The 25,946-nt window shown below is 41.2% G+C and overlaps 1 protein-coding gene across 8 annotated transcripts in view; it reads right to left on the minus strand.

Annotated features, from left to right (window-relative positions):
* Positions 1-25,701, minus strand: part of LOC100701904 (zinc finger protein 516) — a 48,556-nt gene extending 22,855 nt beyond the window's left edge. For 2 of the 8 annotated variants that reach the window (XM_025911439.1, XM_025911442.1), the window contains exons 1-2: positions 25,599-25,701; positions 3,092-3,160 (exon numbers count right to left, since the gene is read on the minus strand). The gene's annotated coding sequence lies outside the window, so the exon portion shown is untranslated. Of the gene's footprint in view, positions 1-2,158; positions 2,329-3,091; positions 3,161-22,952; positions 25,563-25,598 lie in introns of those variants that run through there. The other 6 variants (XM_005450658.4, XM_013270433.3, XM_025911440.1 and 3 more) reach the window with 6 other exon arrangements.
* Between the last annotated feature and the right edge of the window lie 245 nt (positions 25,702-25,946).

Here is a 25,946-nt window from a genome sequence, read left to right on the forward strand (position 1 = left end):
CGATTTTAGCCAGTGACAGTCGGCAGCTGGTCAAAGGATAGATATTTTCCCTAGCAAACCGAGGTTGACAGGGGGTTGCTGACAGGTCTCCAAGCCTGTGTGACTGAGGCCTAATGGATGCACTGTGCTTTGAAATTTCCATATTTGTTCTTCTGTGCCACCACAAGTCATGTCGTGGTTTTGCGTGGAATTAATACAAGAGTTTGTCAGTTTATGAATGAATTACTAATGAAATCCTCATCTGTCTAAACTGCACTCTGTTTTTAGTGGCAATGCTAACATGCTAATACAAGGAAAACTAGATAACAATAGACCTGCTCATTATTTCAATGCCATTTTAAGAATTTCAGCGCACTGCTGTGCCTAAATTTAGTGTCACAGAGCCGCTAGCATAGCTGCTGATTTAGATCAGAAGCATTAGAAGTATCACTGTATGTAGAATAATTACTACTGTAAGCTTATGATCTGCATTTCATCTGTTCAGTCTCCTGAAAGAGCATTACAGTTTGCTGCTGTAATTGCTAAGGCCTTATTATTTTAACACCATGACCCATGGCGCAGTGTTTAATTTATATAGCTATCTCAGAGAAGATATTCAGAAACTGTTATATGAGCCAAATGTTATCAGGAGAAGACTCCAGTTGTCACTGTAACAGGCAGAAATTCAAGTGATGAGGGACAATAAGGAAAACAAAGCCATCTACCCACAGCCATTTATCCACCTCAGTTTCCCCTCAATCTGTTCCATCTGCTCTCTGTCTCCATCCTAATGTTACTCATTAGTACTTAGTAGTTTTTTCCAGTTCTGGCGCTAAAAACAGAGGATAATGATCTTATTTGCTATTAAATGGCCTTGCTGACTGGGGGTCAGGAGGGCTGGGAGGGGTTGAGACTATTCAACTGTAAGCCTGTCATCCACCAGACAAGCACATGTGCCAATTGAAATGTAATGAGATTAACCACCAGAAGGGAAACAATGCAGGCTTGTCGCCATAGAGGCTAAAGGAAGAAAAAAAAAAAGACAAATTGGCTTAAGGAGGGAGAAACAGTCCAGGAGAGACAGAGAAAATGACCAATCATCAAAGTCATCAAAAACAAAAAGAGATAGAAGCTCTATTAAAGATCACCGTGGCACAATAAATGGATAGGAGTTTTTCTCTGAGACACGGAGCCCACTCCACTTTGTGACTGTCACTGACATCCTCCAGCTAATTAACCTCGCGCACAGTAAGAGGGGAAGAATTAATAGGACTGGAGATGGTGAGAGCACATAGCTGGAAAATGATCCTAGTTTACTGTGTTTATCAGCTACTTTCTAACTGGAGTGTTTAACCTTTTTTTGTTTACTTGCAGGAAATAGATCGCCCTCGAACACAATGATCAGTCTAAACCCAGTTGGCAAAACTGCCACTCAGATATCAGACATGCCATTAACGGACACTTAAGCCTCCTTTGAGTCTCACACACTCAGCTGATAATGACTGCTGCATCAAATAAAAAGAAAAAAAACAATCTTTTTCCTCTCTTCCTTCCTGATACGTTCACCTCAGCTGATCTGCCTTCTGAACGCCAAACCCTAGCAGTTGAAAACCGGTAAGAGGAGGAAATCCGTTCTCATTTTCCCAACCCTGCGCAACCTTCACAGAGCAGCTTGGCTCTTTTTTTTTTGTTTCTGGATCTTCCGGGGTTCACATCTGGAGAGAATCTCAAAACAAACAGTGTCAAACTGTGCAAGCAGAGGATCTGTTTACAGATTTGTTTTCACACAGTAGTGCCGTCGCAAAGGCAGACGTACAAACCAAGCTTCATCCATTTAGATCCAACACTGGTAGCAAGGCAAGCACAGTTTATTTAAGAGTACTGTCTGCACCGCTTAAAATTCTTTCTCCACAGCACCCTCTAGAGGCCGTATATTCTGCTTGCAGAGAACATGTGGCAGATAATGAGTAAAAGGCGTGCTCCCATTTGGGAGTTTGCTCGCCCTCAACTGTTTGCTCGCCCTCGCCGTTTTGCTCTTTTGTGACAGAAAATGCCACCGTTCTGCCAGGAATCGCCTTCATCGCAGCAACCGCCTCAGAGGCATCCACGGCACAAATCTCCCGTACCCGCGTTTGAGGAGATTGGCTTTCATAACGCAGTCAGTCACTCACGCTGTCACCTTATCACTGGTAACGACTCTAGGTCATTCTCATGTGGGACATCCTTCAGCAGAGACAGGATCTGTTTCCCTCCCACACAGCAGCGCAGAGATCAGCGTTTGAGGTTATGAAAAAAAAATAGAGGGGGAGAAAAATAAAGAGTGGACCTTCTGTTAAAATGAACACACACACACACACACACACACACACACACACACACACACACACATACATGCAGGGGGAACTGAGGAATCAACAAGCAAAACAGAGGGGTCTTTTAATGTCGCGTACATACACACACACACACACATCTTTTGAACGTCCATATATGCACAATGTGGGCTTTTACCACTGTTTCATACAGGCAGCATTGATAGCTTAACAGCACATACAGAAAGGGCTCACACACACACACACACACACACTGCACACTGCTTCATGGAGCATAACATACAGGGAGCACTTTACAAATAAACTTGCTATCCTCTGTATAGTTGCTCATAAAGTGGAGACATTCAATGCTCAGAGTGGGACAGAGGCGATGGAGTCTTAAACACTCACACACACACACACACACACACACATGCAGTGTATTCTCAGACCAATCAATAATCCATTATGAACAAACTGCTCTTCACCTCCCACCCAGCTCTAAACTGGCAGACAAAGAGGTCTGCTGTATGTGCCACGATGAAGAGAGAGAAATAAACCACAGCCGGATAGGCATCTCTCACACACACCTACAGGATGTTCACAAAAAAACAAACAAAAAAAAAAACACACACACACACACACACACACACACACACTGGAGAGTTCTGACATTTTTAGGGTAAAAATGGTTTAGCTGGGAAAAAAAACAAAACAAAAAAAAGAATAAACTTTGTGAAAACTTTGTGGTTCACAGACCAGTTTCTGCTCCAGTTGCTGTTAAGTACTATTTATTGACTTACATGCCATATACCAAAAATCCTGTCAGCAGCTGTGAGAGGAGAACACACGTAAAACTTTCTTTCTTCACTCTAGAAAAAAAAGGAAAAAAAACGTGTCAGTAAAATATGTTCAGAATTGTGTACATTATTCCTGCACTGCTAAGAAATGTATGTCATCATCCCTGCAACATTTTTCACATATCTCCACCATAAACCACAAATATGCTTGCTTGTGTGTGTGTGTGTGTGTGTGTGTGTGTGTGTGTGTGTGTGTGTGTGTGTGTGTGTGTGTGTGTGTGTGTGTGTGTGTGTGTGTATGAAAGCTAGACAGGAGATGGACTTCCTTTAGAGATGAACTGCAGATGGATGTGGTCCAGATGTGGGTTCAAGCGACTTTTAGTCCAGTTTTGTGCTGGATTCTTCCTGGTAATGCTAGCTGCGATGCCAAAAACATGCCCAAAAGTGACTTTAAATGACTTGTTTTGATTCTGGCTCAGACCGTCTGTATCCACTCATGCCTGATTCTGTCAATTGTGTATTTAACAAATTAAACATAGTCTAATGACAAGATCTGAGCTCCTAAATTTTCCCATCCTGCACCCCACCCCTAAAGAATTTGGTGTTCTCTAAATGAGGTCTGGCAGAGTTTGTGACTCCAAACTGAATCCCACTTAGGGCTAACCTATAACTAGATCTATGACCAATCAGGGTCCAGTGTGGGCTGAGTTATATTATAGTTTTCCCTCTCCTCCTTCTCTTGTCAGAGCAGGTCATTCTCATAAGCAGGAAGAGCAGTGGGGGGTTTTGTGGCATTGTTGGGGTCTCCAATTCCCATCCTATCCCTGGTCCCATCCCTACGACCCCCACCCACCCCTTAAACCCAGCCAGAACAATAGAGGGGGTCCATGCTGTCTGTCTCTCCTCAAACCGCCACCCCCCTCTCTGATAAATAGACTGAGAGGGATCCTGCCTGCCTACTCTATTTGCGTGAGAAGGGCCTTTGGATTGAAAGAGTCCACTGGGTCTCTGTTTATGTATGTGTGCTTTTGTGTGTGTGTGTGTGTGTGTGTGTGTGTGTGTGTGTGTGTGTGTTTGTGTGTGTGTGTGTGTGTGTTTAGGAAGTGGCAGGTGTTTGGGTCAATACTGTCATGTTACATTTTAGTGACCCACCCATGCTTGTGGGATTACTGGATGGGTCAGGAAAAAGAAGAGTGCAGTTCTCAGGCCCACACACTAACCAAACACACTGCAATGGAGGCTTTTGTCTTTCAGTACGATTCACTGTGGCTGCAACTGCAATCAAAAGAGACACCTGTTTTTTTAATTTATGTATTTATTATTATTTTTGGGCTTCACATGTATCACATGAAAATGGATAAAGGCCAGTTCTTTTGTCCCCCCTGCTACTCTTATGGACCCAACCATCTTCGGCTTCCTCTGAGACACACTGTGTGAGCGTGTGTGTGTGTGTGTGTGTGTGTGTGTGTGTGTGTGTGTGTGTGTGTGTGTGTATATGAGTGTGCGCATATTTCCCTCCCCCTCCTTCTCGAACTCTGCCTGTTTTTCTCACACCGCTCGTTAACCCCTGGGTGCTCCTGCCCACAGTGCCCCCCTCAACACACACACACACACACCGTCTCTAGCCTTCTCCTAAACCACAGCAGCATTCCTCGCACACATACACAAACTAGGATCTACTGTCACTGTGCAGCGCAGACTAAACCATCATAGCCCTCGCATAAATTACCTCCAAGCTCAAAAACAAGCAGGCACGTTTCTTGCGAAAGACAAGACTTCTTGTGCGAGACTGCGTTTTTTTTAATCGTTGGTTCCTAAGCCACTAAACTGAACTTTAACCCCGAGCCCAACATTAATCTAACCACAACCCCTAAATCCAAATCTTAATCCTAAAGCACTGGAGTGGATGTAAGGATGATCAGAATGTCTTTATATAAGAGGATCTTTTTTGATTTTCCCTTACATGGAAAGACATTTAGGGCCACTCAAGCAGAACCGTTCTGCACACAAAAACAAACAAGTCATTTAGAGAGTCGCAGCAGTGTTTGATCAAAGATAAGACGTTTCATTCTTTACTGCTCGGATCTGTGCGAAAGGCCGCGAATGCAGCTCGTTTATATGCTTTGTCTCAGGGTAAAACTGAAGGCATTAGGGTTGGGAGAAAGATGAAGAAGAAGCACAGTGGTGAAGGTGCTATAGCCCCTCATGCAGTAGAGTTAAATTGAAACTTCTCCATCTCTTTTCACCCCACTCCCTACTGTCCACTCTCCCTGCCTTCTTCATCGTCTTCCTCTGCGCTCTCCTCCGTCTCGCCCGCAGCCCTGGACGACCTCTGCAGTTGAACTTAAATCAGTCTCTCTGAAGTGTAATTAGACCAGCGACCTCAAAGTTGGCCACCAGTCTTCCACACTGTCACACTTTCTGATGTAACCCTTTTATTTTGTGGCTTGCCGAGGAGAGATAGTCAGGCGGTTAGCGAGTTTGCGCACAGGTGCACAAACGTGGAGATGTCGCTTGCACACATTTAACGTGGGAGAGGGATAGAGTAAATTTTGTATTGATCAAGCTGTTGCGTACTAATGGGCGTCTCTGAGCCTGCGCTAAGTTGCCCAAACAACAGCAAAAAGACTGAGCATCACTGAGACAACAGCCAAGAGGTTCTTTTTGTAATTTGACTCACAAAAATCACAATTAACTAACTTATTGCTTATTTTACCAGTTAGCTATGGCAATGCGATTTATTAAAGGCCTTGTGTTTATCATGATTCCCCTTGCACCTTTTTAAAAAAGCTGAAATTTTACTTCAGACTGGAGCGTTTCCACAAACATTATCTCAAATTTCAGCATCACCCTCCTCAGCATAGTATTTAAAATGTGTTAGCGTCCAATGTTCTGCTGGAAAATGTAAAAGGTGTCCATGCCGAGGTGTTGCATTAGGTGTCTCTCAGAATGTGTGGGGCGGTTTTGTGTGTGTGTGCTTGAATACAGTTTGTTTGTTTGCCTGCTGATTTGCTTGGTTATTTGCTTTTTCGTTACTTGCTGTGCTTTTCTTTTCAAACCTTTACCTTTGGGCAAAATCTGAAGATCACATCCTGTAAGAGTTGTCAAGAGCACATATGAGACCCAAACAGGGCAACAGATCTGTTTTTGAGTCTTTGTGTGTGTGTGTGTGTGTGTGTGTGTGTGTGTGTGTGTGTGTGTGTGTGTGTGTGTGGATGTAGGCAACACACACACACACACACACACACACACACACACACACACACACACACACACACACACAGGAATGCAGGATGGGAGGGTTTCCACAGAAATCTCCTGATGGCTCTACTACAGAAATAGTGTGTGGGCTCAAACAGGCAGTTGTTGTTGTGGGGTTTTCACACACTGATATAGAGTACAAACACACACACACACACACACACACACACACACACACACACATACACACATTATGAAGAAACAAAACTCCAAACAAAGTAACCTCGGGGCAAAATTCAATTACTTCCCTTGGAAAAACTGCTAGGTTGAATACAAAAAAGTATAAAGACATCTTTGTATGTGGATTTGCGAATGAGAGCGTCAAATAAAATGAAAGTAATGCCATGCTCACTTTTTTTTCTTTTGTGGATGGGAGAGTCACAGGTAATTATTATAGCTATCATATAGCTTGCTTTAATGGTATATGACAAAAAATATCAGGCATAATAAAGTCATGGCCACTGACGTGGTGCATAATTGTTGTTTCTCACAATATCAGAGTTACACTGTAGTGGAAGTAAGATTCTCAATATTTACACCAGACTACAGTCTATGCACATTTCACACAGGAACTTCACTTATTTTTGGTCAGTTCAGTTATACAGCTTTGAATGTTAGATGGTAGGCAAACATAGCAGAGCACACTGGCATAGCATTTCTATCCATCTGTGTGTGTGTGTGTTTGTCAGCTGCTTCAACTTAAACGTAAATGTAAAGCTGGCAAACAACAATAATAATATATAGGTAAATATATAGCTAATACATTTAAATAACTGAGTAGTCAAATGTGCGTGAAAGCAGTTTGTTGTGTGTACTGCTAAGTTACAGCTAAGCTACATTAATAACCGAACCCACACAAATTTCACATTCTTTTGAAACACTTAACCTGTTCCACAGATATGAAGTCACTGCCAGCAGATCATTAGCTTAATTAGCGCTCCTTCTTTCAGCCGATACCTTGAACTTCTGATTGCTTTTGGCCTAGTAGGTAAGTAGATGGCACTTCCCCTTTACAAACCCACGAGGACTAAATATTCAAAGACACCGTGAAGAAAAGCTGAACAAGTTCATAAGCGTTACTTTCTATAATGAAGATTTCTAATATAGCACACAAAAAGGAAAAAAGCCAACAAAGACAAAGGCCAGGTAATGATGACCACATTTGCAGTGTTTAACTTAATTTATCTCTGTGTAAATACCTGTACAAATTATTAGAGAAAAAGAGCTTACTGAGTAGTTTCTGATGCACTATTTTGCTACAGGTCCTTATCCTTGCAAACCTCTCAGATGAGGGGGAAACCACTACTTAGCACAGCTATACAAATGTAGAGGTACAACTTGGCCCTCACTGAGTAATGATGTAGCTTACACAGAAGTACCTTTAGCCTGCATTACATCTGAAGGCCACCAGATGGTGATAGTTGTGATTGCAAAAAGACTTCAGCTCTATAAAAGTCTATGGGGAAACAGATTTCTGACTTGGCCCTCGTAAACATTTTACTGTTTAATTTATGGGCTCAGTTACTCATTTCGGGTCATATTGGATAAACAATAGAGTCTATTTTGTAATCTTTTTTTTCAAAATAGAGAATTATCTGTGGTATGAAACCACACTGAAACTGACTGGCTAACAACTGGTCAGAGGTCTTTAACCAAGTGCGTTCAGAGCCCCTCCTCATCACATCTGGGGGGGTAATTTGGCTCTTAGGACGACAACAATGGAAACGGTCAGGGGTGTTAAAAGGGCACTTCAGAAACAAATAGGTAATGTCACAGCAGTTACAGTCATCTTTTACACAGACTGTGCTACTTGTATTGTTAGTAAACCACAATAATTTAAAGAACAGACGTGGTTTGCCATCTTCAAAATGAAGATTTGCAGTAAATAACTGAAAACAGGCAAACAAGATCTGTTTTTTGCATGTTAACCTGTGAAATTTAAAATTTGAAATTTGAGGAAACATAAAAAGTTTGAATTTAGGACTGGTTTGTTTGTTTTTTTGTTTCTATGCCGTAAGAGTGTGTCGCGGCGACATAGCAACATTAGCTAGGAAGCTAAGCAAATTTGCTTAGTTTGGAAGCTAAGCTAATTTGCTGGTGTTAGATTAATATTTACTGCACAGACAAGAGAGATGTATCAGTATACTTTTCTATTTCTTTGCTAAGCAAACACTTTTTTAGCATACAAAGCAAATGTCTATAAAATCACTGACCTAGAAACATAGTGGGCCTTGGGGGATTATTACAGTGGGAATATGAAAGTGACACCACTGCAAATATAAGATTCCACAAAGTTCACTGAGGTTACTGTAAACTTATTATTGACCATTATGAGGAATATTCTGGGAGTTGTTTATGTGTCCGTGTGTGTGTGCACGTGTGTGTGTGTACACTGACTGCAACATCTGCCCAGGATTTCATAGCCAAAAATAATTTTAAAAAAAAGAAGCAACAAGCAGGAACTGGGGATGCAAGATGAGAATAACAAACATTGTTAGTCTTTCATGTGGGACAGAGTTTTTCTAAAGAGCGCACTAAAGCTACATGCCATATTTCCTTCAGGCTGTGCACAGGCTGACAGGCATTACTGTTAGTGTGAGCTTATGTGGCTAGGTGGTCGTGATTGATGGCTGTATAAAAAGAACTGGAGATCCCATCTGGGTCACGTCTTATCAGGCTGACTGATTCACATTGATGAAATCATGCTGGCTTGTTAACCCGCCCAGTGGAAAAACCCTAAACCAATACAGAGGAAAACAAGGCAGCATCAGAAACAAGAGAGGGAGATAGATGCATGTCAGGGAGAGTAGAAAAGGCTGAGCAAATAATGAGAAGGAGGCAGCAGAGGGAAGATAAGTGGTAAATAGTGATGTAAAGTCATGGCAGGAGATGGATTAGGATAATAAGAGCTGACTGAGAGGAGCGAGAAGGGAAGATGTGGGAGATCGAGGTAGGAAGAGAGAGAGCGAGAGCTGCAGCGTTGGAGCTGCACGCTGCAGATGTCCATTTTACAGGAGTATGCAATATTTTTAGGAATTTGGACTGCAAATCACCACTGTCTGTTGAGAAGATTGGTAAGAAAAATAAAACTTTTAGCTCATCAGTACTGCATTTTCTCCCTTTTTTTGCTTTTAATCAAATTCTTCAGGAGAGCAGAGTCCAAACACCAATACCAGACATCACAGCGATTATTTGCAGAGCAACCCCAGCACAGGAAATTGGCTAGAATGCACTGTCTCTTAACATTCATCCAACAGTCCTACAGAGACAATCTGCTAGTATAGTTACACTGTAACAACCCCCTCCCCTCTTCCTCCAACCGAGCTGTGCAGCTCAAATGTGGATGTGCGCGTGTCAACATGCATGTCTGTTTGTCACGTTTCATATACCTGCGTGAGCTCTTAAACACAAGATATTTTCTTACTTTGTTTTGATATATTTTACTTTAAAAATATAAAATCAAACAGGCAACAACAACACCAGAAAAATCTCTCATTACAGATTTCTAATGTTTGTACATAACAGTGAAAAAAAGAGATCTAAATCTGCTACTATATATAGTGATGGAACATCTGTCTTCAAAGGTTTAACTGAAGAAGCTTGTTTCAAAGAAGCAACAACCAAAAGTCACATTTAACAAGTTTTCTTGCAAAACATGACAAAAAAAGGAAGATGAACAACACCTGCGTAAGTGACACAAAAACCCCAAAACATGAAAAACTTGTAAATGACTAAGTAAATTACATCCAAGACACTTTGAGTGTTTCTAACAGATGAATATAAATACAACAAAACAGGGAGGAAAACACTCCATATGTATCTAAATCAGCCCACAATGTCAATTTATTTCCCCTCCAGATGCAGGTGGGCCTAAGAAAACCAGATCATTCTACTGGCAAACAAGCAGAATTATGCAAGCCGCCTGTTTGCAATAAAACTCCATGCCACAACCTGATCTGCACCAGTTGCACTGTTTAGATAGTAGTGGGTTTACCAAATTGACATGTAGAAGCAAGCAGAACCTATACCGGCATGAACGTCAGGCTGCCACCATGTCTAGTAATAGGTTGCATAATGTCAGTGAGAAGTTAATGATAACAAATTGCTGTCAACTGCTTGATTCCTACTTTTTCATGTTTCACTGTTAATGAAGAAAAGTATCTTGTACAAGCAGTCTATGAGTTTGTGAAACTATAACATAAATTCTCTAATAATTCTAAACACTAGGGTTTAATACTTTTTGAACAACAGTTTAGTGATGAGATAATTTTTGTAGTTCTTATATTTTCCTGTTATTTATTATTGCTAAATAAAAACTGAAGCTTTCAGTAGAAAAATGATTCACAGTGGTACTTTTAATTTGTAGGGTCTGTAGTATACAATACTAAATTCCTTGAGGTGATAGCTGCTGGGCATCAGCGCTATATGATTAAAACAGAGTTGAACTTAATATATTTAGCACCTCATTGACTGGTGATAAACAGGGTTTATCATAGTACTTTGATTCAGATTGTGACATGATGGCAACAAAGGTATATAACAACTATATATATACCAATGTATATACTATAGATATATATGTATATATATATAATGTTCTTCCTCTACCCCGCCCCCCATTTTTGCACATGTCGAGGAGCGTGTCAGGATACATTTCACTGTGTGTTATACTTGTATAACTATGCATGTGACAAATAAAGAACCTTGAACCCTTGAACTGCAAAGAGTAGCCTACTTGCCGACATACATTTTGCTATGTACAATCAAACACAGTTCCATCATTAAGTTAGCTTGACATCTCTAGTTTTCAGAAATACCTTTTCTGGAGCGCTGCTGTGGCTAACATTTGTGATCTCAAGATAAACTCTACGCAATGACAACGACTTTCCATTAACTTTTATTGATGTTCAAGTATTTATTGAGATAATACTTTCATGAGCGTAACCTGTACTAAATGTGATTTTCATTGAGCACCAAATTTAAATTTGTTAGCAAATGTAAACATGTTAACATGCTTAATCTGGAAGGTTAGCATATGTTACCTCTTTTAAAAACCACAAAGAGCATGTTGTTGCTCTAGCTATTGATATGCTACCATGCGTCTGATGCTTACCTCAAAGCAACTTTGGGGCTAATTATGGCCTCAAAGAGTAATAGTGTTTTTAGACTCTTACAGAGTCACACTTTGCCTTTTTCTTTAGCTGTCACAGTGTGTTCGTGGAGCTACAGTAGTCTACAACAGACTTTATGAAGCTCATGAGTTACCTTATCATTCAATTCTGGACACAACATATTGTTCCTGAAATATTATGTCTGGTGCACCAGTGGTTAAGGCACACCACACAACCACAATGGCTATGGTTCAATTCATGATCAGAGAAACTTTGTAGGATTTTTTTTAACTCACTGTGTTCCATATCTTTCTATTGTGTTAACTTTTAAAAAGGTAAGATGAATGACTTGACCTTCAGGAGGTTAAGTCAAACTGTAGAAAAAAAAATGCCATCTGGCAGCTTTGCCTGTGCTCAGTCTCGATGAACTCTTTAACTTCCAGGAGATATCTGACTGAATTTGAATTAAGTTTTGTCTATCGCACCACAATGACTGTATATTATATTTTTTAAAAACCCTAAGACAAAGAAGGGTTAGAGTTATGTGCTTAGCCATAACCATTCCAAGTTATGTAGTTGTAGCAATCTACCCATCTAGTCTTCTTTTCAGTGAACAATCAATTTTGTATTCTGATAATGAAAGTCTGAGAAAAAGCCCAAATTCTTAATTGTAGCAGCTTGACGCAGCTCACCACTTAATGTTGAGTCATTAATGTAGACAGGCAGCTGAGGATAGTATAGGAGAAGGCAAATATTGCATCAAACAGTGATGTTTGCACAGCTTTCCCTAAAGAGATCAGAAACTTCCAGTGGGAGCTACCTGCATTACCCAGGCCATTTAAACCAGGCAACCAGCCACCTAACCACTGCTAAAAAGCAACAGCTCACACATGAAGTGAGAGACAGAGGATCGAGGATTACACACAGTCCCTCTCTCCAAACCGCACCAGTGGACAACTTTACACAACACACTGTACTGACTGAAGATGGCAGGATGGGTTACTAAAAATGGACACAGCTAACTTCTAATGAGAAACATAAACACATGGAGGCAGAGACAAAGTCTGCTGATAAACCTGCATTTGCAATAGTATGAATTTAAGATAAGCAGGGCTCTACGATACAAAAAGGAAAAAAAATATGGCACTGTCATGGCAACAAATATGGTTTAGGATCATATGTGGTCGTACACGTGGACAGTAATGTGGAAGCATCGGAAAGAGTCAGGGCAAGAGACTGAGGAAACTCGTTGCTGATATTTCCAATGTGATGCAGCCTAATCAATTACATATTTATTGTAGAATTAACCAATACCTCATGAACTGAACTGATCTAGTAAGGCAGTCTAAATTAGTTCCACACATTTAGTAGCAGCACTTGTTTTAAGCTGCCCATAACAATTCCACTGACGTTTGAAAATAGAAACAGACGTTCCAAATTTGACTTAAATTTGGCCCAAACTGATTTTTTTTGCTCATACAAGTATTCCAATTCATATACACAGATCCGTAAAACCTCCTCCTTAGTTCTACCTGGCACATGCATGGCACAGAGCTTGCTGCCCAGGTACTTAAATCTGAGTACACCACCTGCTTCTGGGACACAAACCAAATTTAAAAAAATCAATATGCATTTAAAGGAGTCATATCAGTATATGTACAGCAGTCAGCCAGTACAACCTTACAGATGGTACAACTATAGCATTGGTTTAAGGGGGAATTTACACCTCACACTGGTCTCTGTATGATTCAGTGTAAAGTAATGCATTTACTGCATTAAAATGTTTTGGGATTTTTTTCACCCACTTCCAGATTCTAGTTTCTAGACGAGTCCTGACCATGAGGAGTTCCGACCTTGAATCTCCCATTTCTGTGTTTGAGATTATGCCTGAGATTAGGACTCTGTATATGGGTCAAATTTTTTGTATGATTTATTAAGGTCTTTTTTTCAAGGGAAGCCCAGCTTCTGTGACTATCCTTAAGACTATTAATTAGGTGATTTTGTACAGTTGGTCAGGTATAATCTGATGGGATTAGCGGCTACGCTCTTTAAATAGAGTTCTGCAGCCAGGGATTAGATAATCGCAGCCAGTTGTATTTAAGAGCAACAGATTTTCATCTCCTCGGTTTTAGTTTTAGGGTAAAACAGCAGAAACGGCCACTGCGCTGTTTGTTACTATGTGCAGCATTTAAACATGTGCAAATATTGAAATGAAAGTCTGGGATATTTGCTTTGCTGGCCTCATTTCTTTTTAGCAGGGAGTTTGTTAATAAATCTTTGCTATTGGGATGGGTTTAGCTGGTATGGTCTAGGACTGGGGAGGGCAGTACCAGGGGCCCTTTTACCTTCCTCCCTTCAACCATCCTCCTCACATCTGGATACAATGTAGGAACAGGGCACTGAGGCCAGGCAGATAGCTAAAGGGAGGGTGTCTGTGTGCTGAGGGATTCTTTACAAAGCATCAAGAGTGTTGCTGCTGCTGCTGCTAGTAGCTGTGGATGTTGGGGTAGTAGGGTTGTGTGTTGTGATGGGGGTTGGGGGGAAAGGTGGGGAGGGGGTGCTAAAAAGCTCCCCATCTTTGGTCTCTTCTTTCCTGTGTAGTTGACTGCAAGGCCCCGGAGCAACAGACGAACAGAGAGACAGCTGGAAACAGAGGTAAAAAGCAGACAGCAACCAGGAAACACAATGGGAGACCAAAAACATCTTTCTGTTCTTAACAGACTAAATGCAATGGATATGACACTGTCATACATTAAATACAGTTATAACTGTGATATTACTAAATGAATACTAAAAATGAAAAACACTGAAGCTGCAGATTTTTTTAATCTACACAAAGTTTTTCCCAAATTCTCACACAAAAGCAACTTTGCCACCGACTGTCCATAATGATGTGTGTGATGTTAGTAGGAGGTAATGTAGCCTCCAGCTGATAGCCTCAAACACTCAAGCAGCTGGTAGCTCAGTAGCTGATTAAGTCAGATCAATTCTTTCAATTTTCATACATCCATTTCTTTGGGGGGTTTTTTTCTTCTTTCTTTTCCTTATTGTGAGATTTGATCTTCAGTCCCAACTGATGCTAACTCAAGTGGCAGCACTTGAGGACATTTGTTAGACTTGTCATTGTTCCCTTGGGAGACAAAAAAAAAATCTTTAAGTAACTTTTTTTTCTCTTGAAAGTGTGAAAACCTACTTTGATGTGGAAAAATTGAGAACTTTACTTTTAATATTACATAATACTTTGATCCTAAGAAATAGACAAACATAGGCAACGAGCTAAACTAGTCTCTACAATCTTCAGCTGGTCTCACTTGAAAGAGCACAGTGCAACGTATATCACTCCCAGTCATAACAATGCTTCAGTATTTGTGCTACTTCTGATTGCAAACTATAACCTACCAGCCATATGGAACAGACACAGAAAGATAAGAAAAGTTAAAGGGATAAGGTTGTTTTCTCCTTCCATGCACAGGAGAATCCTCGAGAGCAGATCACAGACACGCACATGGCCTCCAATCTGCATCCAGATTGATTTCATCGCGCATGCATGCTTGCAGTTCACCTGGATGTCTGAGCCACACTGAGATTTCGGGTGAGCTCGCTAATCTTTGGGCGACCCTCTTCCCCTCACCTCTGTCCTCAGTGACCCTGACGCCTGCTTGACCCAGAGCACCTCCTGGTCCTACTTCCTCAGCGCCTCAGAGATGATGTAATGACTGTTCTATGACTGTCCCTCTTCTCCAAGAGGGCTTTAATTTTGCTACAGTTGAATAGACAGTGGTCTCAAAGTGTTACGCAAATTTGGATGTTTTTCTGTTTTTGTATCTTTGCTCTTTCTTGTTATTCTTTCCTATCGATTCATTTTGAGATAGTCAAAAAGTAAAACATGAACATTTTGGGAGTTTGTTACAGCAATTGTTGTATTTTATGTTATATTCCCTTAGCAGGAGGTGGTTTCTCATCCATTATGATCAGCAAACATTTGTTTCGGGGTCCATCTTTCCATCTATAACCCCCCACCCCCACAACCCGCACACACACAAACACAACTCACTAAAACACATCGTGGCAAGGTTAGGCTGACATCAGTGGCTAACGATCAGTTCCTCTGTGGGCTGAATGATTAGCTGCAGTAGCCTGGAGACATTTCCAGCTTGTTTCCCTAAGTTAGTCGGACATGTAACATCACTGGCCTTCAATCTGGACTAACTACATCCACTCCTCTTCCATTTTCTCTCTGATTCTGTGCCCCCCCTCCCCTAAAAAAGACTTCTTCTGACTAATAGACGTTGCTAGCAATGTAGTAGTAAATATGGGGCACTTGAGATGGATCAAGTCAAGTGGAGAAGTAGACAGCAGACTTTAAAGTGTGTTGTATTTAAAGTTTTTTTTATATATAAGAATGGAGCAACAACAGTAGTTAATGAGGAGGATTAGGCAATCCTGTGTGTGTGTGTGTGTGTGTGTGTATGTATAGGGACAGTGTGGCAATAAGTAAAGTAAATGAAAATAATTGCAAAGTACTTTTAAAGTGGTTATTCATAACTTCCTTTTTTTTAATGTTTGCGTTTTTAGTTCCCATAAGTGGCATTCTTTTTCTTTGTCTGTGCTGCCCGAGTGGAAGTCACCTATTCTTAATTTCTTCCCTGCATATAAGTTTTTTTTGGACTGTGGTGAATTTTCCAAAGAAATCAAGCCTTAAAAAAATCAGAACCTGTACATGTAAGCAATGGGGTTCTTAAAAATTTCTGTAGGCATTTGCATCCCCATTTAGAGTGTGTTTATTAAATAGCAGGGAATGCGTATGTTAAAAAATGAACCTCTCTTCTTAGGAAACGGTTCACCCAACCCCCCACCCACCCTTAATGCCCTCTGGGCTGCTGTGAGTTTGGATTAAGTTTGGGTGCTGCGTCCCCTCCCTGCCGAGCCCTGTGAAACACACACAGACACCTACATGCTAAGTGACTGTGTCGTCTTGGTTTATCAAACCTTAAAAAGGGCAGACATAAAAACCAGGCCAGGAAAAGTAGAAAGAATGCAGAGATGGAGATATTTCAAAATATTCTTAAACTGATGTATGCTTACGCACTCTGCAACAGTGAATATGGAATGCTTCTCATCTCGGTTAAAAGGATATTCTATAATGAGACACATATTTCAATATAAAGTAATAAATCAGCGGTAAATGGTGTTTATGTAGCCAAATTGAAGGTATCACTTCTTAAATTCCCTTTGTATAGCTATCTAATTAGACCGTGCATGTGAGTGATGTGCAGGAAGTGTGTGTGTGTGTTTGTGTAAAGCAGCAGATCAATAAGGGTAGTCTACTACAGTGACATCTGGGCTGGACAAAGACTGCCGTTCCTCTCCCCTTCTCTCTCTCTCTCTGAATCCCCCATCATAGCCACGTGGTCTTCTGGGCTGTTTCTCTCAGCTAAGCTTATTTCTCTTCTTTAATCCCGCAACAATCACAGGAACAATGCCAAGCTTCGGTTCATGGACGCAGGCAGAAATCTATTAACTATGATCAGTATGTCAGCTCAAACCTGATAAGTGCCGCTAATGAATCCAGCGCAGTCAGCTCAGCGCTGCGTTGCTCCTGGTTGTTATTTCATTGTATCGTCAATAATGCGTAAGGCGGAAAATCAACATGAGTGACGGTGATGGACAATGTGGCTTGTAATGTGGCAAAGGAGCTTCTGTCTGAACTGAAGCAAGAGTCAGATTTTCTGCTAAAACTCTAACACATCCCACTCTTTGCAACTGAAGAAATCTATGCACCGACAAGACTCTGCAACACCGCTTGCATCACTACAGGCCCAACCCTGCTGTGAGCGTCCTCCGCTAATAAATGGCGGCACTGATAAATGGAGTCGATATCCAACCCTGATCATCAGATCATCAGCCACTCAGTGGGGCCCACCCCTGATTTCAGTGATGGTCCCAGCCTACTCACAGCTGGTGAAATTATTATTTATTAGGGAAACTAGTAGGAGTATCAGCAATAGCGCTAATCAGACCAGGCAAACTGTCAGTGGTGGAAAACTGCAAAAATACTGACACACACCTACACGTGTCAAAAAGGTAGAATGTAGGGCAAATGTATTACACACTGGTTTAGCAGTCGATGTGATAGAAGTCCGACTGCTATATTTTTTTCTATTTAATATCTGGTTCATCCTGTAGAGGTTTGGGTTCGCTAATTTAAGTTTTTAACAAGTTTTGTCTCAAGAGCAGAAGGCAAATGCTAGCATGCAGAGTTAGCATGGCTGCTAGAAAAAGAGACGAGAAAACTTTGCCATGCTTTGTTAACAGCATGCATTTGGCTCTTGTGTCAGGGCAACCAGGCCTTTTAGACACACAACACACACAGCTCAGGTATGGAGATAATGTTTAAAAATGTTTGCTTGCTAGGTTTAGTAGGATGAGCTGTCATATTTAGCTAAGGCTGCTAGCAGCAATTGCAAATGCCTGCTAACATTATTTTAGTGTACTTTCTATTTTCTACTACAAAGTATGGAAATATAGGATTTCTATTAATTTTTAAAAGCTCAAATTGACCTGTTTCAGGTGGGTGTTATACTAATGTAGTTATTTATTGTATTTTTTTTACTTTTTAAGAAAGAACCAAAGATCCAGCTCTTACCATCAGGCATAAAAAGCACATGCAAATACACACACAGATTACGCTGTTGATTTCATTATTTAGAATGGAAACAAATGTATGTGTTCTTGTAAAGCTTATACCTAAGAAGAAAAGAGTAAAAATATAAATATAGATACCTTAAATATAACCTGAGTAAAAAAAATACATTGCAGTAAGAGGAACCACTAACACTAACTACTCCTAACATCACTAAAATACTTTGGAAATGAGCAATCTCGCAGTGACTAAAAATGCTACCTTGTGTCACAAACGGTTTCCATTAGACTCTCAGTGGATGTGTGCAAATGACAGTATTTAGAATGTGACTTTTACAACATGAAAAATATGGAATTTAGTTGAAAATCATTACTGTAGGTTGCACCTACACCCACCTAAACCAGCTTCAGCCAGTTTATGAGGGGAACTGTGCTCTGCCATTATTGTATCAGTAACCCTAGTAAGGATAGATATAATAAAGTAAGCTGTGCCAGATGTACTGTATATAAATGTGCACACTGGGTTTTTCTGGGTTTCTTTCTGAAAAAAAAAAAAATCTATATATGGCTTTCAAAGGGAAGTTATTCACTCCCATTAGGGCTTGCTGTCTCAGAGGGGTTTTCCACCACTGCATCATTAAACTTTAGGTGGGAAAAACTGAATCCTTCCCAAGTCTGAAGATCACACTTTGCTGAATAGATGCGTATTTAATTTAAAAAGAAAAACCAAAAAAAAAAAAAAAAAAAAAAACCACCCTTGTCTTTCTCTCCCCACCCCAACACTATGACTAGATGACTAAAATGGCCTGTGCCTAAATCCCCTCCCTACCCCCCACCAGCTCTAACCCCTTAACCCCTCTCCTATCTTAATCCCCTGATTACTACATCATTTTCTTTGGGTCTAATTTAGACAGATATCTGTCTTCACAGTTTAGTACCTGGACAACGCTGCTTGGCTTGGCACAGACTGTATTGATCCATACGGGAGGAGGGTGGAGGGTGCAGGTGCAATCGGAATAAAGGGATTAACTGCACACCTGTTATCAAAAGTTTTAAGAAAACTGTGAGCACCACAGGAACAGAAGTTAGTAGAGAGGACAAAACATCCACTGGAAATGTGTAGGATGACAGCAAATGCAAAATTCCTTCTGATTATCCTAAGCAGTAAGCAATACGTTTCCCACGGAGGGCTCATTTATAATTTAATCCAGGAGCTTGGTGTTTCTAGGCTAACACAGAGAGACTGCCCTTTCAGAGTGGAAACCCCCACCATGTAGCATGGAATCAATGCCATCACCACAGAATAGACACAAGACCCTGTATTAAAATGATGTGGCTGTATGGAGCACCAGTAAAAAGACAATAAATTGTTTGGTTTTTTTCCTCCTCCATTTCTGATTCATACCAGAAAATTGTTTTTGCGTTCGTCATTTCCCACCTCCAATCCAACTTCAACATGTCACAAAGTTATTTAACCATGTAAAGGCAGATGCGTACATGTTTGCTTTCATGTAAAAAGCACTGATATGATCTAAAACATAACAAGGAAGAGCTGAGCGAGGGAAAAAAGGGGGGGGGCAGCAGGGCACACAGAATGACTTCAGACTGAGCCTCTGCAGAAAAACATATCTGTCCTCTGATTTGATGACTTTTTCCCTTCATATCAATTATAGTTTCAAACCACACAACATTACCACGAGCAGTTGGGACGGAGATGAGAAAGTACGGTCAAAGCAGGGTAGTAATTACAGTGAAAAATGGACTGAATGGATCGGATTTACGACTTGTGTATGCATAAGGACAACACAATTAGCCAGCTTTGGAACCATTCTCTGTGAATTCAGCAAGGTCTTAGATACCACCAACAGAGAACGCTCACACCCCAGTATTACAGGGAAAAAAGGATTTTTACAAAGGTCTTTACTAAAAGATTTAGACACTTAAGCCATTGCCATTTCCTGAAAAAGATACTAACAGGGAGAAGGAACTGCCATTTGGTGGTACAAGCCTGACTAGATCTACATTATTTATTGATTTATTGTTGTTTAAAATCTGTGCACCCTGCTTATGACGAGGAACATTCACGTTTCTCCCTGACTTTTTATTTTTTTAACCACTTTTTTCTTCCCATCAGTACATAAGAAAAAATACCCTTTTTTGCTGCCCAGTGATTTGTTCTTTACACTGACTATTTACGAAGTTTTTCTCTTAAGGTCTATGCTAGAAATGACTCAATGAGAGCATCAACAATGAAGTGGAACAATAAAGCTCGAGGCCAGACAGCCAAAACACTGAGCTAAAAAGTCACAATAGATCATGCACATTATATCACTACAAGCAGAACTTTCACACTGAACATTATCAGTTCATCCTTTCTTAATGTCTATATACAAGAGCAGCTTTAATGCTGACTCTTGAGCAAGAGACAGTTAGGCAAATCATGAGCTTTACCCCATGTCCAGTTCTGAAAATCGACTATAACAAGAGTCTGTATAGTGTTTAACCCCCCTCCAGTGTGGTGAAGGTAAATGACTCTGTACATGGTGAAAAGGCACAAGGCAGTAATGAGTAATGAAAACAGCCGAGTTAGTGCTGCCATTCAGTAAAGGGCCTGCTGCTGTGGAATGTGAGGCGCCATTCATTCACATGGGTTAAAAATGCATTTCTGCCACCACAAAGCCCTGCCTTGTCCTCATTGTTTCTCGCCACACCAATAAAACACTTCCACACTCTGAAGGGACAATACAAACCCCCACTCCAAAAAAAAAAAAAAAAAATGAAATTGCTAATTTTACTCCCACAGATACAGGAAGAACAGGAGGGGAGGAGTTAGGGGCTGGATGAACTTTACAGATTAAAAAAAAAAAAGTGTCAAGGTATGGCTGAGAGTTTGATCTTGATAAGCACAGGGATGGAAAACTGAGCGCATAAACTGCGTGCGACAGAGAGGCAGTTCTACTAAAGATATACGCAGCACTTCTTCAGTTTATGCAAAGACACGCAGTGGTGGAAGGCAATCAAACACAAAAGCTCAGCTCGAGCCATGCGCAAGCTCTCCGGGGACTTGTTTGTGAATGTGAGGCATCTGTGACAGGCTTTCCAAAAAGTTCTCAACTCCCTGAACATGACTTACATTTGTATTAGTCAAGTGATGAACCGTCATAATTCACATTTAAACACAGGTCATGTTCCTCTTTCACTCTGCTGCGATGGTCAACAAGTGACGTCACTGCTTATTTACTTCTATGACATAACCTTCTAAGAAAAAATAACACCCCCAATGCTGAACTCGTCAGCTACAGTTAATCCTGTTTGCAGCTTTTCCTTCACTCTTGGATTAAGAAAAGGAAAAAGTCTAAACAAAAAAATAAAAAATAAAAATCAATTAAACATTCAGAAAAGCTACTTTTTTTTTTCCAAACACCCCCCTCCATAACTGACTAAATCGGTTTGCCTATCACACCTATTCTTGTCAGTATCCATGAGACTCGGATCACACGTAACTGCTATTTATTATCTAACAGTCAATTTGGGGAAGTTAGATCCTTTATTGTTGTTGCGCTGCGCTGCAGGGTGTTGTATTTGCTGGCACGAGCACAGGGCGAGAGTCGCAGGCCTAGAAATATTTAACATAATGTCTGAAATCTAACATGGGGGAGACAATGTAATCCTGTCTGCAAAACAACACTCTGCCTCTCTTCCTCCCTCCTCCCTTGCTCGCTCCCTCCGCTCTCTACTTCTTTCTCTTTCTGTGTGTGTGTGTGTTTGTGTGTGTGACCCTTACACAGAAGAAAAATGCTGTATCTGTCAACAGCTACAGGGGAAAACAGTATGCCACGGAAAGTCAATCTCAAAGAAAATAGGCAAGAGAAAACTGGCAGCTGAGGGTCCCGTGCACAATTAGAAACAAAGCCGTTGTAGCGGGGGACAGTGAAGGGAACACAACCCTTTTGCCAAAATGTTCTTACTTGTAGGGAACAGCTGAATATCACAGTATTTGGTGTATACGGATGTGTGTGTGTGTGGAAACTCCACTCAATACAAAGCCACCATTATTTAGGCTCCTATTTGAAGTCAAACTTCCTACACCAGCAGATAAAGAGAACAGCTACCCCCCTCCTCCCTCCCCGTGTTTTTTTTTTTTTCTCATCATCTGTATTGCTCAAACTACAAAGCAGGAAGGTGAGCCTGTTTTGGCACATGTGCACACTGGCATGCATGCGCACACTTTCTCCTCTATCTCTACTGCAAACTATGCTTTTACATAACTGTCTCCAGTGATAACTTTCTTTACAACCTCTTATAATATGCATCACTTTATTGATTTTGTTTTATCCTCCTTTATCACCTACAGTGCAGCTATCATTACACTTACTGCTACTATTAAGACGTTTGAAACTGTTTTATGATACAGTTCTAATATCCCAGTGAAGCTCCTTTGGGATGTCAGTTTTGCCTACTATTTGCATAGCACCATTCCTAAGTGTATCACAGGATTATGTTGGCTTCTTCTTCTCCTTTTTTTTTTTTTTGTTGTTGTTGCTTTTCCTAGCCACAAGGTTCCACTTATCAGTCAAACATTCCCCAAAATGACCCTTATCTCCACTGTAGCACATGCCGTTTTTTTTTTTACTGTCCCTCTCTTAGTCACTTCTCTCTCACCTCTCACTTAAAGGAAATGACAAGGTTTCAAACTAAAGAATGTGTAACAGCCAAAGATTGCAGGAGCACCAGCAGCTAAAGTAGTAGCAGTAGCAGCAGTAGTAGTAGTAGTAGTAGTAGTAGCAGCAAGACCAGCCACCACGAACACACCCTCTAAATTACAAGCAGTAATAATTATGTGAACTCACTTCCTCACCAGTTAAAACAACGCTGAGCAGCTCAAACAGTCGGAGAAAGAAAGGGGAGGGTCGGGGGGGTGCAGGTTCCCTAAAGCGTCCAAGAGTCCAGATCCAGCAGAGATACAGAGGAGACCCCGCTGTGTGCTCCAGTGCGGCGACTGACAACAGCAGCCCGCTGATCAACTTCGCCACAATCCTGCACGATTGCTATTATTATTATTATCTCGGCCGAATTCCTGTCTCCTTGTGTTGTAGCTACCACAGTACAGGTTCCTCTCTCTGCTTCTCTCTCTGTCTGTCTTGTCTCTTGTCGTTTCGCTGCTGCTGCTTTTAGGTGTTGTCGGATATGTCATGACTCAGGGATAAAGTGACACACGGTTGGAATTATGTAGTAAATTTAGCAGCGACGTAAACAAATACTACTGTATGTTGAATACTCTAAAAGATGAGTGTACATTATGGCGTGTGTTGTTAGAGGTGCTATCCAGTTAAATGGTAATTATTTTTGATTGGGCTACATATATTTATATATTTTCCGACCGGTATTTTCTGGTTTCTCTCACCTGCTCGTCTTTTGAGTCAATAACTTTTGTACTCAGAATGATCAGATAACGTTGGAAGACGTCACTTTGCGGATTGCATTGAGTAAGAGATTTATTGAGTGATTGGAAATAAAGGTCGCACAAGGCACTGTTGATTTAGATTAGCCTGTTGTTTTTGATGTCACTTCATTAACATTAATAATTTCATGTATTTCTTACTTTTCACGTTGAGTCAGTCCATTTCCTACAATTCGCATGCGTTTCAAGTAAAGGAAGCACACTAGGCTGGTCCACACAGACGATCTTTTCATAAGACATGCAACATCCCCCATGTCACAGCGAGATTCAACAAATTCTTCCTCTTTTAAAACCACCACACACTACTTTTTGATCACATTTTCTAGCATGTGAATGGCAGAGGTTATGAGAGCACCTGAACGCACCGTGCATGGAAAGAAGCCCCATCTGTGTGTGTAAGAGAGAGAGAGAGAGAGATTGTGTTTGTGAAACGGTGAGGTGCAAGATCGAGGGCGAACAAAAGAGAAGAAAAAAGTTTGTCCTCGCGGTGTCACCAAACCTCTGCCCCCCACGCAGGGGACGCACATTCCACTCTCCGCGCTTTCACGTATGTCCATCGCTTCCTATCAGGGACACGTGAACTGGCGCCCGCGTGCGTGTTGGCAATTAATGATAGTGTCCAGAGAAGTGAAGAAGACACTCATCTCACAATGACCCTCGTGCGCAAATGTGCTCGTGTGTTATATTGGTATGAAATCCCTTTGACACTGGTGTTCTGGGCTTAGTTTTGCACACGCACATACACTCCCTCATTTTGGTATCATAGTCACCTGTATGTACACGTCACATAATAGGGATTATGTGAAACAAGTCTCAGTCATCCCAATTGTCTTGCAATAACCCCCCCCCCCCCCCCCCTTGGAGCTTAGTGCTATTGTGAACCTTTACCATAACAGCAGGCACACATCCTGTAGGTGTGTGTCATCAACTGCGGGTGGGGGGCAAGTAGTAGCCCCCACTTACAGTATCTCACACGAACTACACGATCAACCCCCCCACCACCTTACTTCTTCACTCCTTCCTCGCCACATCCCCCCCCAAACACACACACGCGCACGGGCACACACCCCGCATGCAGATTGTGAGAGCTTTAGCAGGCGCACAGATTGAAAGAAGAAGAAACGCGACACACCAGAGAGCTTCCAGCGGTTTCAGATCCTCATATGTAATGTCTAAAAGAGCCACCGGACCCCGACTGCTGCCCGGCACCTGTGCCTTGCTCAGTGGCAGTTGTGCCATGTCTATTATGTAGGACACGGCTTCCTAATATGGATATTGCCCCCACCCTTCCCTAACGTCCACCTCCACCCTCCGTGTGAATAAAACAATCTCTAAAAAAGAGAGAGAGAGAGAAACTGTTCCTCCTCCTCTTCCTCCTCTTGGATGTTTTCTGTACTGTGCTACTGAGCTGCCTCTTTTTTTAACACTACTCAGAAGTCTACAGCTGCCATCTGTGTTTCTGATGCTGCAATGATAGAGTTTATTATCCAAAACATTACTCAAGGAAGAGATGAGTGTGTGTGTGTGTATGTGTGTGTGTGCGTGCGTGTGTTCGAGCTGGTGGAAAGTTTGCCTGAGCTGAAGGATGTCGGTGGAGCATATTAGTATTCCACCTTTTATTCAAACGCTTTAGTTTGGTTTAGTCCCTTTTTTCTATCTTTCTTTTTTTTCTTTTTTTCTTTTTTTTTGAAGGATCACATTAAGTATGAGGAGTCTCACAAATTCGAAGTATCATCAAACTGCTGTGACTCACAGTGTCTGTAAATCTGTAGAGTGGAGAATTTATACACACTTGTACGTACTTCTGGTTCTGTTACATTGAGATAGCCATACACGATATATACACACACTCTTATATATATATATAAATACATATATATTTAAATCAACCACTACACCCTTTCTTGCATGTAACCTATTTATAAATCTAGATCAGACAATCGCATTCCACCTACAACCAAATCCAAACACCGAGGAGACCGCCCCTGTGTTTTTTTATGTGTGTAAAAGGCAGGGAAAGACGAGATGTGCGTACCTGCGTTATCCAAAAGAATAATCCAGGGTGACTTCAAGAAGCACAGACAATCCTAAAGGTGAAAGCATGCTCTTTGCAGTGTATGCTGAAGAGTATGATTGAGTAGGTCGAGTCCATTCTGTCCCGTGAGGGGGGGTGGAGCAAGGTTTCCTCTCCGCTTTCACTCGACCATCACGCTTGTGCTTCGTTTCTGTAACACATGCATAAACTCAGCGCTTAACGTTGATATCACACAGGCTCGTGACTTAAAATAAATATGCTCGACTTCGTGTTTGGGTGAGTGTTTTGGCAATTTCCTGACACCCCTCTTCTCCAGCCGAATGGTTCCTCCCGCATTAAATGGAACTA

The sequence above is a fragment of the Oreochromis niloticus genome, linkage group LG11, assembly GCF_001858045.2.
Source record: "Oreochromis niloticus isolate F11D_XX linkage group LG11, O_niloticus_UMD_NMBU, whole genome shotgun sequence".
In the NCBI taxonomy this organism is placed as follows: domain Eukaryota; kingdom Metazoa; phylum Chordata; class Actinopteri; order Cichliformes; family Cichlidae; genus Oreochromis; species Oreochromis niloticus.